The sequence below is a fragment of the Hermetia illucens genome, chromosome 2 (genome assembly GCF_905115235.1).
Source record: "Hermetia illucens chromosome 2, iHerIll2.2.curated.20191125, whole genome shotgun sequence".
Taxonomy (NCBI): domain Eukaryota; kingdom Metazoa; phylum Arthropoda; class Insecta; order Diptera; family Stratiomyidae; genus Hermetia; species Hermetia illucens.
Window position 1 is genome coordinate 166,738,612 of NC_051850.1, and position 14,285 is coordinate 166,752,896.

General features: G+C 43.5%; 1 protein-coding gene across 1 annotated transcript in view; it reads right to left on the bottom strand.

Moving 5' to 3' along the window:
• Positions 1 to 14,285, bottom strand: part of LOC119648210 (glycogen-binding subunit 76A) — a 72,335-nt gene that overhangs the window by 20,954 nt on the left and 37,096 nt on the right. The window contains exon 2 of the mRNA XM_038049816.1: positions 7,814 to 7,929. The gene's annotated coding sequence lies outside the window, so the exon portion shown is untranslated. The remainder of the gene's footprint in view (positions 1 to 7,813; positions 7,930 to 14,285) is intronic.

The window sequence follows — 14,285 nt, forward strand, 5'->3', positions numbered from 1 at the left end:
GAGCATCAAAGTATTTTAAAAAAAATTCCCGTGAGTATTGACAAGTTTTTCTCAAAAAAAGGATCCGTAAAAGATATACGATTTGCAGTTTCGTATAACAGAAGCTGTCTCACCTCTACCCTGGAGTACCAAGTATTATTTGGTCTTTAGATTCGCGAACAAGATGTGGGTAAAATTGCCTCTGTCCTGGACAAAGCAGAAGATCGTCTGTTTTTATTCCTTCAAAAATTGGATACTAGTTGAAAAAGTCGACTAAAAAAGTGGAAAAATGGAGATTCCGCATTTCAGGGGATATCGAGGTGAAGCAGAAACCCTGTAGGCGTAACCTAATGATATGAGAAACCAGAAGAATTATCAAAAGGAGAGTTAATTCGTTGTGGACATTCCGTCCTTCGACTGTATTATATGCTCAAATAAACAAAAGGGGCAGAGAGCCTCTATTTAAAAACAAGTCGGGAAACCGGAAGGGTTGACTAGAGAGTTCTGATCTGACACTTGCGGAGGAAAAAACGAAAGCGGTCCTCATCACCATGCGCTGTGAAAGAAATTACGCCCGTATTCAAATCGGAAATCATACCATTACTTCCAAGCCTGCCATCAAATACTTGGGAGTGATGATAGACGGGAAGCTCAGCTATAAGCAACACGTGCAGCATGCTTATGACAGCATCCATCTCAAGTGTGGCCCTGGTAAGGCTGATAACGAACGTGGGAGGGCCATGGCATGCTTTCAGGCTGTTTATAACTAGGGTAGTGAGTTCGATCCTGCTCCATGCAGCTCCAGTTTGTGGAAAGGCATTGCAGGTTATATTTAACGCTAATAAACTGAGTGCGGTCTACAGAAGAATAGCCCTAATGGCGTGCTAGGCATTGAGGACTGTGTCAAATGATGCAGCATTCATCATCTCGGGAACGATTAGCATTTAGGCAGATGAGATGACGAATATATACAATGCGAAGTCTAGCTCTCCTTTCTCGCAGACGAAGAAAGCCGAAAGGGAGAGATTTCTAAATAGATGGCAAGAGCGTTGGGCTCATCCATACCATCAAGGTGTGATTGGCGATACGCATGGCGATATTAATTATAATCTTACCCAGTTCTCATGGGGCATGGAGGATATCGTCAATACCTGTTCAGGTTTAAATTAGATACCTCACTCGATTGTCCAAACTGCAATGGAGCCCCAGAGGACCCAGTGCACCTATTCTGCCGCTGCCCAAGATTAGTGGAAGGAAGGAAGAATCTAGAGAGGAAGGAAGAATCTAGAGACTCTATGAGGCGTGTTCCTACCAGAAAATCTGGTGCGAAGAATGCTAGCATGTCAGGATAACTGGGATGAGATCAACTCCATGGTCGCGTAGAGACGACAGGTGATGAAGCTAAAGTGCGCTGACTCCACCCCATGATGTAATACCTTCTGGTGGTTCCACGGGGTTGGGGGTAGGAAGTCGGGGGTAGTTTTAGTGGGTAAGAATCCTACACGCTAACGTGTCCAGGCCAGTGTCTTTTGAAGATTTCCACCTCCCCAAAAAAAAAGACAAATAGACAGACAGATATTAAATCGATTTTAATAAGGTTTTATTTTATACAAAACCTTAAAAGGCCAACCCAACTTCCGGATATGTCGTGTTATATAGACAGGGATTATCTTACAGCTGAGTTGCACGCAGGTGCTGGCGGATCTGAACGGTCCAATTTCAATCATTATTTGAATACTTTTGTTGATGACGCCTCTGTCATCCTTGTTGTTTTGAGAGGAATGATAGGGGAAAATTGTTTAGAGCAGAGGATTTTGATTTCCATTCCCAGATTCGATATACTATATAAGGGGTTAGGGTGAGACTGACATCGTTCAATGAATTTATTCGCATGTCAGGCCATAGAAGTATCGATGCGTGACTTTTTCCGTAAAGAATTTGTTTAGATATGTACTTCATACCATAGTTGCTTTGGATTATACCGGTATAGTGGCGGAGGTATTATCTTTCCTTAAGAGGCCGTTCCATTTGACAAAGAGAGATGTCGTTCTAAACGACGAAAACGAAAATGCTTAATTGCCAAATAAATTGTGTATAGAGGGAAATTTTTAACTTTGATATTGTGGGCTGTTTGAAATGAGGAAAAACACGCTGAGATTTATGTTAACGTTACTGCTTATCAGGAAGTAAGTCTTGACTACTTACTCCTTACATCGGAGGTACGGAGCGCGGATTCTTCCACCTGCAGCTTAATGTGTTACCGGCAAGCGATCTACATAGCAGTTCATCATCATCAACGGCGCAACAACCGGTATCCGGTCTAGGCCTGCCTTAATAAGGAACTCCAAACATCCCGGTTTTGCGCCGAGGTCCACCAATTCGATATCCCTAAAAGCTGTCTGGCGTCCTGGCCCACGCCATCGCTCCATCTTAGGCAGGGTCTGCCTCGTCTTGTTTTTCTACCATAGATATTGCCCTTATAGACTTTCCGGGTGGGATCATCTTCATCCATACGGATTAAGTGACCCGCCCACCGTAACCTATTGAGCCGGATTTTGTCCACAACCGGACGGTCATGGTATCGCTCATAGATTTCGTCATTGTGTAGGCTACGGAATCGTCCATCCTCATGTTGGGGGCCAAAAATTCTTCGGAGGATTCTTCTCTCGAACGCGGCCAAGAGTTCGCAATTTTTCTTGCTAAGAACCCAAGTTTCCGAGGAATACAAGCGGACTGGCAAGATCATAGTCTTGTACAGTAGGAGCTTTGACTCTATGGTGAGACGTTACGAGCGGAACAGTCTTTGTAAGCTGAAATAGGCTCTGTTGGCTGACAACAACCGTGCGCGGATTTCATCATCGTAGTTGTTATCGGTTGTAATTTTCGACCCTAGATAGGAGAAATTGTCAACGGTCTCAAAGTTGTATTCTCCTATCCTTATTCTTCTTCGTGTTTGACCAGTGCGGTTCGATGTTGTTGGTTGATTCGTCTTCGGTCCTGACGTTGCCACCATATATTTTGTCTTGCTTTCATTGATGTGCAGCCCAAGATCTCGCGCCGCCTGCTCGATCTGGATGAAGGCAGTTTGTACATCTCGGGTGGTTCTTCCCATGATGTCGATATCGTCAGCATAGGCCAGTAGTTGGGTGGGCTTGAAGAGGATCGTACCTCTTGCATTTACCTCAGCATCACGGATCACTTTCTCGAGGGCCAGGTTAAAGAGGACGCATGATAGCGCATCCCCTTGTCGTAGACCGCTGTTGATGTCGAATGGTCTTGAGAGTGATCCTGCTGCTTTTATCTGGCCTTGTACATTGGTCAGGGTCAGCCTAGTCAGTCTTATTAATTTCGTCGGGATACCGAATTCTCCCATGGCCGTGTACAGTTTTACCCTGGCTATGCTATCATAGGCGGCTTTAAAGTCGATGAACAGAAGGTGCAACTGTTGTCCATATTCCAACAGTTTTTCCATCGTTTGCCGCAGAGAGAAAATCTGATCTGTTGCTGATTTGCCTGCAGTGAAGCCTCTTTGGTATGGGCCAATGATGTTCTGGGCGTATGGGGCTATCCGGCCTAGCTAGATAGTGGAGAATATCTTGTAGATGGTACTCAGCAACGTGATACCTCTATAATTGCTGCACTGTGTGATATCTCCCTTTTTATGTATGAGACAGATAATGCCTCGTTGCCAATCGTCAGGCATTGATTCGCTGTCCCATACTTTGAGCACAAGTTGATGAACCACTTGGTGTAACTGGTCGCCTCCATATTTAACCAATTCGGCTGTAATTCCATCGGCTCCTAGCGACTTATGATTTTTTAGCCGATGAATTGCACGGACTGTTTCTCCTAAACTTGGTGGTGGCAGTATTTGTCTGTCGTCTTCAGTTGGCGGGACCTCCAACTCGTCGATGTTCTGGTTGTTCAGTAGCTCATCAAAGTACTCAACCCATCGCTCTAATATGCCCATTCTGTCAGAAATCAGATTTCCCTCTTTGTCTCGGCAGGATGAGCATCGAGGTGTATAAGGCTTCATCCTGCTGACTTGTTGGTAAAACTTCCGCCTTCTGGGCCTGGTGCGGTTGCTCCCTGTACTTTTCTAGTTCATAGACTTGTTGGTTCTCCCAGGCTTCCTTTTTCCGTCTGTGAAGTCGCTTCTCCACTCGACGGAGTTCGTGATAAGTCTCTGCGCGTGCCCGCGTTCTTTGAGAATGCAACATTACTCGGTATGCGGCATTCTTCCGTTCCGTTGCTAGCTTACATTCATCGTCAAACCAGCCGTTCCGACTCCTTTTGCGGCTGGGGCCAAGTATGCTTGTGGCCGTATCCATGATAACGTTCTATATATATAGCAGTTGGCGCCCGTTATTATTAATAAGAGTGTCCTGTCATGAGGCATCTCTGCCGTTTTATTTCTCCCTAAGAAGGAAGACCATGATTTAACCGTTAGTTGGAGTTCGTCTGTTCAGAACGAGAGAGAGTTGGGATCAAAATGCTCGTTATGACAACAGAGGGGAACCATGTATACGAAACCGAAAGTACTTTCAATGGAGACGATGGTAATCCCTAGGAATGTGAGAGTGTTAGCCAGAAGGAGGAGTTATGCGACAAGGAATTTGTTGGAAGCTTGTCCTTTGGGGACTCAAACGAGGTTGTTTTTTGATTGGGACGGTGTCTGTGCGGAAATGTTAGAAATTTATAAAGGTAGGTGTATTTCAGGACACAAACAATTCGCGCCTATGGAATCTGTCCACCGTAGAATTAATATTCAACTCAATGATTCTAACATCCATGGCTTAATGCCAGTAAACTAATCACATAACATCTACATGAATTGCCGAGATTGCTCAACGAACTGACAGAGGTGTGCGAAAGTTTGATTAGTGGTAGTCTGCACGGCTAATAAGTTGAATTGTGTGTGCATGAAAGTGTTGTTGCCACGCGAAGTATATTGATGGCCCTTGGACACTTACCTAGCTCGTGTATATTGTCATATTTGATGCAGTGATATTGGAGGTGGTGGTTCGGTACCCTATATCTGATCCGTTACCAATTGGTCGAAGTCGAGTAGATGCACAAGCCTATCCCAGAAATCTAAAAAAGTGGCAAAATTGACCTGAAGGTCCACAAACTTGAAATAGGGCAATGCGTAAAGTTCGAAACGAACGTGAAACTGGAGAAATGAAAAAAAAACCGGCTTGGCCACGCTTGTGGCGTCGAATAAATTCAAGACCTGAGTGCTGAAGTCGGCGTGGCACTTGAGTCTGGAGTTTACAGTTCTACGAACGCGATCGAGAGGGAAGACTAGACTAGTTATGGACAGTTGTGCCGTTGGTATGTGTTCGAATCGGTATTCTTTAAATATTACCTATTTTTAGCTTTACTTGTATTTTTACGTTAAATTCTCGTAATGTTCTCCGTTTGTTTTTCAGGTTCCGTGAAATTTTGATTAATGAGATGCGACTGATGCTTCCAAAAGGGACCCTCACAATCCCGAGCCCGGCAAGGACAGAGGTGTGCAAGCGCGTGTCAATGGGACACTTCAGTATTTGTGGGCCGACCTTCACGGTCAGTTTTGCTTTTAGGTTTCCGGGATGGCTCTGCTTCCTTAGACAACTTCGAACAACCAGGATTGGATTGGAATGGTGACTAACATGGGAACTTGTTTATTCATATCATGGCAGAACCTATTCCATCTAAAAGGCATCAAAAGTGACTTGTTGTAGATTTAGAATTCACGTCTCTCTGGTTTCGCTTCAGCTGTGGTCAAGGCTCTCGTCTTTTAAGTCCTCAGCGATCTAATCGAAAAGAGTTCCCTCCAGTTTTAAAGAAATTTTGATAGTTGGAACAACGTGATTTCTTGACAAGGAATTCATTAATTACGGACTCGGAAATGATGTTGGGACGTGGAAGGGGATAACTGGTTCTCAAAATATCGAGATACGTAATCAAAATAAATATTTATTTCTTCAGGTGGTTGGAATATGAAAAGCCGATCAACTGTACAGTCAAATATCTATTCGAAAACCGTTCGTTAAAAATTAGGAAGTTTTGATGCTTCTGGGTCTTAGGATTTCTATATTCTTTTCTAAGGACACATTGTATTGTGATTTCCAGGACAAGAATTCTCACAACGCAGGATTAAAGAAATAGAGGTCAGTTATAGATGAGGGACCAAGTTCGGAGATACATTTGGAAAAACCGAGAATAGAGCCCCCTGAAAAATAACGGCCATATTTGAGGCGGAGATAAATGCCATTAATCTGGTAGCAAACGAGTCTCTGCAGCAAAGTTTGCATGGTCACTTTGCGTGAATCAGTTCTCACGTTCACGAGACAAACTAGAGGAGTTGGAATTCCCACCAGATGCTGCTTAAACTTAATCAATTCTCAGAGGTGATTTTGATGTAGGTGCAGAAATATAATTGATAGTAAAGAGGCTGATCGATATACTCGTTAAGATTGTAACTTCACGATGGTTGAACCACAACTCTTATGAAGGGCAAAGTCATAAATAGTATTCATACAATGAAATGGAATAATATGAACTTTTTGCACTAAGCATGTATCTTTGTGAAAAAACCCAAAGCAGCTGGAACAACATTTTTTTAGTACCCATCACGAATGATTACGTGAATATCATAGTAGAACGATGGTCCCTCAACTCATCATCATTATCAACTTATATTTCTAAACTTGCTTCACAAACGCAGAGTGCTTATATTATATATCAAAGCCGATAACAGTAGGTTTCATTTTTTGGCTGACTAAGAAACCTACTCCGAGCACATGGTTTACTGGATGGCCGCTATAACTTATGGTGTAGCGGCTCTTCTCCAGGAAACCGGTCCCTGTCCATTGCATCTCTTGCAACGCTGTCACATCAGCCATACATTGGGACAGGGTATCGGTTAGTTGCTGAGCAGCATTCGGTCTGTACAGGGAGCGCATTTTTCATGAGAAAATGCGCAAATCGTTAATCCGTTGTCGTTGCCGGGTTCATCCTGTCCGAGGCTCCTTCCGTCGCTTCGTAACATCGGTTTTCCGTATAGGGTTGTCAGCCTTACCCAACCCCCAACCTCGAGGACCAGTTGGTATATTTTGTCCCGTTTTTAGGCGTCTGCAGTTTTTCATGAAGAAACAACTCCCACCGATCACCACGTGAAGGTGGAGATAGGGTTTGGTAGTAGAGCTGTTGGTGTTGGTTCAGCAGGCGTTTCTCAGGTTTTATGCTCCATCGTGGGTACCAATCCACGTTTCGTCTTGGGACTTATACTACCCTTTGACCAAGCGAATATCTTTGTGAAAAACCCGCGACAGCTGAAACAACATTTTTCTAGTGCTCTTCACGAATCAGGAAATAGCGGTATAAAGAGATGCGTTCAGAGTCACTGACAATTTCCCTGGAATGGATTGATGATAACTAAAGATATTTTGCTGGCATATCCAATGCTCCTAAAATGAAATCGCGGATATGTTCTTCTACTGCGAGTGGAATTGGATGATATTTAGTCTCACTGCTTGCTTTAAAGGTAGATCGATATCCTGCAAAAGATACTTAGGTTGCGAGGAGCCGAGAGGCACATTTCTTGTCTTCTGAATAGATCGTTAGGAACCTTCTTACAATTCTAAGGAACTACATATCTACCCCCATTAGATCGATGGATGTAAAAGGGAATACTTTAGCGAGTTATATCAGAAATATATAATAATAATACGAGTATAGATACAAAATGCCTTGGAGTTTTTAATAGTGCAAGTAGTGCGGTTAAAGTGCAGGTAACTAAGTAAACTTGCATGAAGCTACGATAACTTTTATCTGAATGGTTACTTACCGGTTCAGCAGTGTTTTGGAGTTTCTTTTTAACCAACAAAAAAAATGAAAAAAATTAAATTGATGATTCCGAGGTGATTAGCGTCAGTAAATGTATTCCCGCATTGTAGAAATGTTCTGGAAATGAGAAAGTAGACACAATGTTGAATCAACTATAGTAAACAGCATGAATAGCAACTAATCTCTAATTAATTAAGCAAAACAGCCTCATTCCCAGCCTACCAGCAAGAATATTCCATAAATTGCTAGTACGCATCTCGATGAGGCCTCTTGCCCCCAGCATACTATCAATTTTGTCAATTACCAATATCACTTTTCTGTTTTAGTTTACTTCGGCTTATCATTTATGCAGATATTACAAGTAGTTAGTGTGTTATTAGCCGAAATTAGAGGTCACGGTATTTTGATCTTGGTTTCAAATTTTGGACTTTGATATGGCGACTGGCGCCCATACATATGTTCATGTGTGGTAACATAAATTAATAAAAGGTGCTCATGTGACAGAGTAAGTGGCCATGCGCCACAAAATGGCATTAAGAAATTGCCATTACTGTGGTGGATGAAATAGATATTTCAATTTTTGTCCCTTGCCATAGATGTATGTATGTTCCGAGTTATTCTAGTTGTTGATGTCTTTCAATGGCGCTGGGCTGGTTACGACTAAAATTTGCATAGTTATTATTTTAGTACCATGACTAATTGATGTTAATTTTCACAACGACATTATTATCAACAACACATTAGCGTAGCGTTTTACATGGACAATAATTTGGTAATATGACTTGATGATTATCATGAAACCGAAAGTTTTTGAGAGGGATATATAGTAATAGGTGGCCAAAGGGTAGTATAAGTCCCAGGGCAAAACGTTGATTGGTACCCGCAATGAAGCATAAAACCTGCGAAACGCTTGCTAAACCAACCAACCAACAGGAACCTCGGACTGAACGAATAATACAACGATGAATCCGGCAACGACAAAGGAATAACGATTTGCGCATTTTCTCGTGGAACGTGCTCTCCCTGTACAGAGATGGAACTGCCAAGCAGCTAGCCGATACCCTGCCCTAATATAGGGCTGATGTAACAACATTACAGGAGATGCGTTGGACAGGGACCGGTTTCCTGGAGAAGAGTCGCTACACCATATATTACAGCGGCCATCCAGTAAACCATGTGCTCGGAGTAGGTTTCTTAGTCAGCCAAAAAATGAAACCTGGTGTTATCGGCTTTGAAAACATAAGCGAACGGTTATGTACTCTGCGCTTGCCAGGCAAATTTAGAAATATAAGCCTCATTAGCACAAATTAAGTTAGAAATATACAACGTAAGGAACACTCCAACATTTGTGACCAGCAACAGACAAGAGGTACTAGATATAACTCTAGGAAATACCCTAATGAACGGAATGGTCAGGAATTGGAGGGTGTCGGATGAACCCTCAATGTCTGATCATAGGATAATCAGATTCGACATTGAGGGTAACTCCGAAATAAAAAGAATAATAAGGAATCCCAAGAGAACGGATTGGGAATCCTACACAACGCAGCTGAGCAACAACATTGCCCACCTTCAAGGGGGCGGTGACATCAGGAGCGAACTGGAATTAGAAACGGTGGTGGAAAACCTCAACACAATCGTCATTGACGCATATGAGGCCAGCTGTTCGGCCAAGACAGTCAAGTCATCAAGGGATGTACCATGGTGGAACAAGAACCTAGCCAGAATGAGAACAGAGGTACGAAAACTCTTTAACCGGGCAAAACAAACCGGGGACTGGCGGAGGTATAAAAATGCACTGACTGCGTATAGCAACGCGATCAGGGAAGCGAAACGGAACAGCTTTAGGGAATTCTGTGAAGGGATTAAACAGATCACAGAAGCAACCAGGCTGTACAAGGCTGTAGCCAAAGACGGGGGAATATCCTCTGTCTGCTTGAAAAAGGAAGGTGGGACATTCACCGAGAATGAGGAGAACAGGGTACACCTGCTTCTCAGAAGTCATTTCCCGGGGTCCTACCCCTCGGCGACAGGCGACAACAATCTGCCTGACACCCCAACAACGAATGAAAGGGGAAGGAAAGAGAGCTGGAAACTAGCAAAAGAGGTATGCTCAGAAGCTAGGCTAAGATGGGCAGTGGGAACTTTTAAACCAATGAAATCTCCCGGAGTAGATGGCATTTTCCCAGCACTTATCCAGAGAGGCCTAGGAATTATCTTAGAGTCTCTTCTGAGGGTGGTAAGGGGGAGCATAGCACTGGGTTACATACCAAGGGCATGGAGACGGGCCAAAGTGGTCTTTATTCCGAAAGCGGGTAAAAAGGATCCTTTTCACCCTAAATCAAAACGTACTCAAAACGGTGGAGAAGATCATAGACAACTGTATTAGAACTAACGTTCTAAAGCGTAATCCCCTACATCACTGTCAACACGCTTACCGGGCAGGACGGTCAACTGAAACTGCTCTGCATCAGCTGACAGAGGTACTACGGGACACCATAGAAACAAAAGAAATTGCACTGTGCACGTTTTTGGATATCGAAGGAGCATTCGACAACACATCGCACACAGAGATACAGGATGCCCTGAGCCGCAAAGGAGTGGGAAACAACCCTGGCACTCTGGATGGGCAAAATGCTAGAAAGCAGACAAATAGAGGTACAAACAGGTAGAAATTCTATTATCATTAACACCAGTCAAGCCTGTCCACAGGGTGGAGTACTATCGCCGCTGATGTGGAGTATGCTAGTGGATGGACTCCTGGACGTGTTAACTAATACTGGAATACAAGTCCAGGGCTACGCAGACGACATTGTTCTAATCTGTAGGAGCAAATGTGAAGATACCCTATGTGATAGAATCCAAACTGGATTAAGGGTTACTAGTGCCTGGTGCAGAAAGGTGGGACTGCGGATCAACCCAACCAAAACCACCATAGCACCATTCACTAGGAGGCGTAAGCTGGATCACCTGAAAGCCATAACATTACATGATATGGAGGTGAAACGAGAAACAGAGGTCAAATATTTAGGAATCACGCTAGACCAAAAATTACTCTGGAAGACACATGTCGGAAGCACTTGTTGGAAAGCCACGAGGGCTCTGATGACTTTCAGATCCATAGCAGGAACAAAACGGGGTTGCAGCCCGAAGATACTATTTTGGATATATACTGCAATAGTAAGGCCAATGACTACCTATGGAGCGGTAATCTGGGCAGAAAGAACCCAACTCAGCACACAAGCCAGGGAATTACACAAGTTCCAAAGGCTGGCTTGCGTGTGTATCAGTGGGGCAATGAGGACATGCCCAACGGCATCCCTGGAGGTCCTTCTGGGCTCGTCCAACAAGGTCTGGATACTTTGGGTCCCAGGCCATGCTGGGTTGGAAGGCAATGAAGCAGCGGATGAACTAGCCAAGAAGGGAGCAGGGATGCCTTTACACGGGCCAGAACCCTTCTGTGGAATCGGAAACAGTTTCATGGCTATGAATCTAAGAAACGAAGAGAAACGGTTGAGGGAACTATATTGGGCGGGCCTACCAGGGATGGAGCAGTCCAGGGTGCTTATTGGGGGATACGAACCCATGCGTACAAAGGATTGCTTAAACTTCACCAAAAAGAACCTCCGAATCATAGTGGGAATTCTCACTAGTCATTGTCGGCTGAACTATCACCTAGGGAAGCTAGGGATATCTACGGACACTGCCTGCAGGTTTTCTGAGGAGGAGGGCGAAACCTCTATGCACGTCCTGGGACAGTGTCCGGCACTTGTGCAAAGTAGGTCGATACATCTAGGAGAACACTTAATACCAGATGCAAAGCTGAAACATCTGGAAGTGGGGAACATACTAAAGTTCCTAACGGTTACAGGCCTGCCCAGTAAAAGGGGCACAATAGAATAGAATAGAATAATAATAATAGCATTCACACCCCTATAGAGGAGACTACAGAATCGGAGAAGGATATCTTCTACGAGACAGTAAAACAAACCCTCGAAGCCTGCCTCAGGAGGATTTTAACAGCCGAGTAGGGAAGGAGCCCGTATTCAGGCGATACGTAGGTTCCCATAGCTTACATCAAAATACAAATGATAACGAACTGTGGATTATTCAATTAGCAATGTCACATGAAATCGTTATTGAAAGTACCTGGTTTGCGCGGAAAGCGGTCCACAAACTTACGTGAGCCTCTCCAGACTGGACCACTTTCAACCAAATTGACCGCGTTTTGATCGAACGTCGCCACCTCTCAGCCTTGATGTATGTCAGAACATATAAGGGGGCCAATATAGACTCGGATCACTATTTAGTTGTCATGGTGCTCCGAGCTCAAATAACAACACCACCCAGAATCCCCTTTGACAATCAGGTGGGAATTAATACTGAAGCCATCCACAACACAGCCCTCCGCGACACCTATAAGAGGGGAAATGGATGCCACAATAACCGCAGTCAACAGAGATCCTGGAGATGAAGCATCAACAAATGATATTCACAACCACCTGAAGAACGTTATCATAAACACGGCCACAAACATACTTGGCCCCAGCCGCAAAAAAAGAGTCGGAATGGCTGGTTTGACGATGAATGTAAGCATAGCCAGGGTCAGGTAATGAGAGAATTCGATATCCCAACGAATTTGATAAGACTGACTAGGCTGATCCTGACCATTATGCGAGGCCAGATAAAACCAGCAGGATCACTCTCGAGACCATTCAATATCAACAACGGTCTAAGACAAGGGGATGTCCTATCATGCGTCCCCTTCAATTTGGCCCTGGAGAAAGTGATTCGCGATACCGATCTAAATGCGAAAGGCACCACCCTCTTCAAGTCCACTACACTACTGGCCTATGCTGAATATATCGACATCATGAGAAGAACAACCCGAGATGTACAGTTTACCTTCATCCAGACCAAGCAGGCGGCGCGAGATCTTGGGCTGCAGATTAATGAAGGCAAGACGAAGTACATGGTGGTAACGTCAGCGCCAAAACCGAAAGAACGAACAACATCGAATCGCACTGGTCAAACGGAAACAATGAAGATAGGAGACTAAAACTTTGAGACTGTTGAAAATTTCTCCTATGTACTGTCGAAAATAACAACCGATAACAGCTATGACGATGACATCCGCGCACAGTTGTTGGCAACCAACAGAGCCTATTTCAGCTTACAAAGCTCTTACTGTACGAGACTATGATTTTGCCAGTCCTCATGTATTCCTCGAAGACTTAGGTTCTTGGCAAAAAAAATGCAAACTCTTGGCCACGTTCGAGAGAAGAACCCTACGAAGAATTTTTGGTCCCCTACATGAGGATGGACAATTCCGTAGCGTACGTAACGACGAATTCTATGAGCGATACCATTACCGTCAGGTTGTGGATAAAATCCGACTCAAAAGGCTGCGGTGGGCGGGTCATTTAATCCGTATGGATGAGGATGACCCAGCCCGGAAAGGCTATAAGGGCAATATCTATGGTAGAAAAAGAAGACGAGACGGACCCTGCCTGAGATGGAGCGACGGCGTAGGTCAGGACCCTAGACAATTTTTAGGGATATAGAATTGGTGGACCTCCGCGCAAAACTGGGGTGTCTGGAGTTCCTTATTAACGCAGGCCTAGACCGGATACCGGTTGTTGCCAGCCTCTCAGCTTTTAGCCTAGTTATTATGCAACATTATTTGTGAAACGTGAAAGCAATAAAAGGAGTACAAATGTAAATAATGAGCCGTCAGATTGTTGACGTTCCTCAGCTTGATTTGTGACGTCAAATACCATGTTATTTTTTAAAAACTGTTATTGTAAGTTTTGTTAGATTACTCTACAGAAATATTTTTTTCATTACTACTGAAACCAAGGGGGAATCTACTATCTATTTATTAATAAATATTTTTACTCGACTTAAGTAATCAAAATCACTCGTTTTACTATGATTTTCTAGATATCTCTAGCACTAGACACGTCCCGACAAACAATCTGCATTAATACATTACACTAAACACACGGTAGAGGTAATATCCTTCAAAAATGATCGGCTTGGATTTCCTCACCTCTAATAATGAACATGACTTTTGTTTTGAATGAACACGTCCATTCTGAATGCACTTCATGAATACTGTGAAATTGTTTATTATCCAATCACTGCTAGTTTCAGGATATAATGAATCTTATTCAATTAACAAGATGTTGTTCATGCACCAATTACAGGTGTATTGACTAGTCAATGCAAAAGGTCATTGCGATATTATTTTGAAATCAATGCCAAGGCACAGATCAATGACAATTGCATTTTGCAAATACTAATTAAAAATAAATATTCTAACTCTCGCGTGGTTAATCGTATCTCACTGTTGTAAGTGGAAAGAAACCTCTTCAAGACATCAATAATTTTAAGAGCATCAAACTACATCTGGCCACGAATAAATTACATTTAAAGTGTTCACAGACTGTAGTGGACAGACAAATATAACT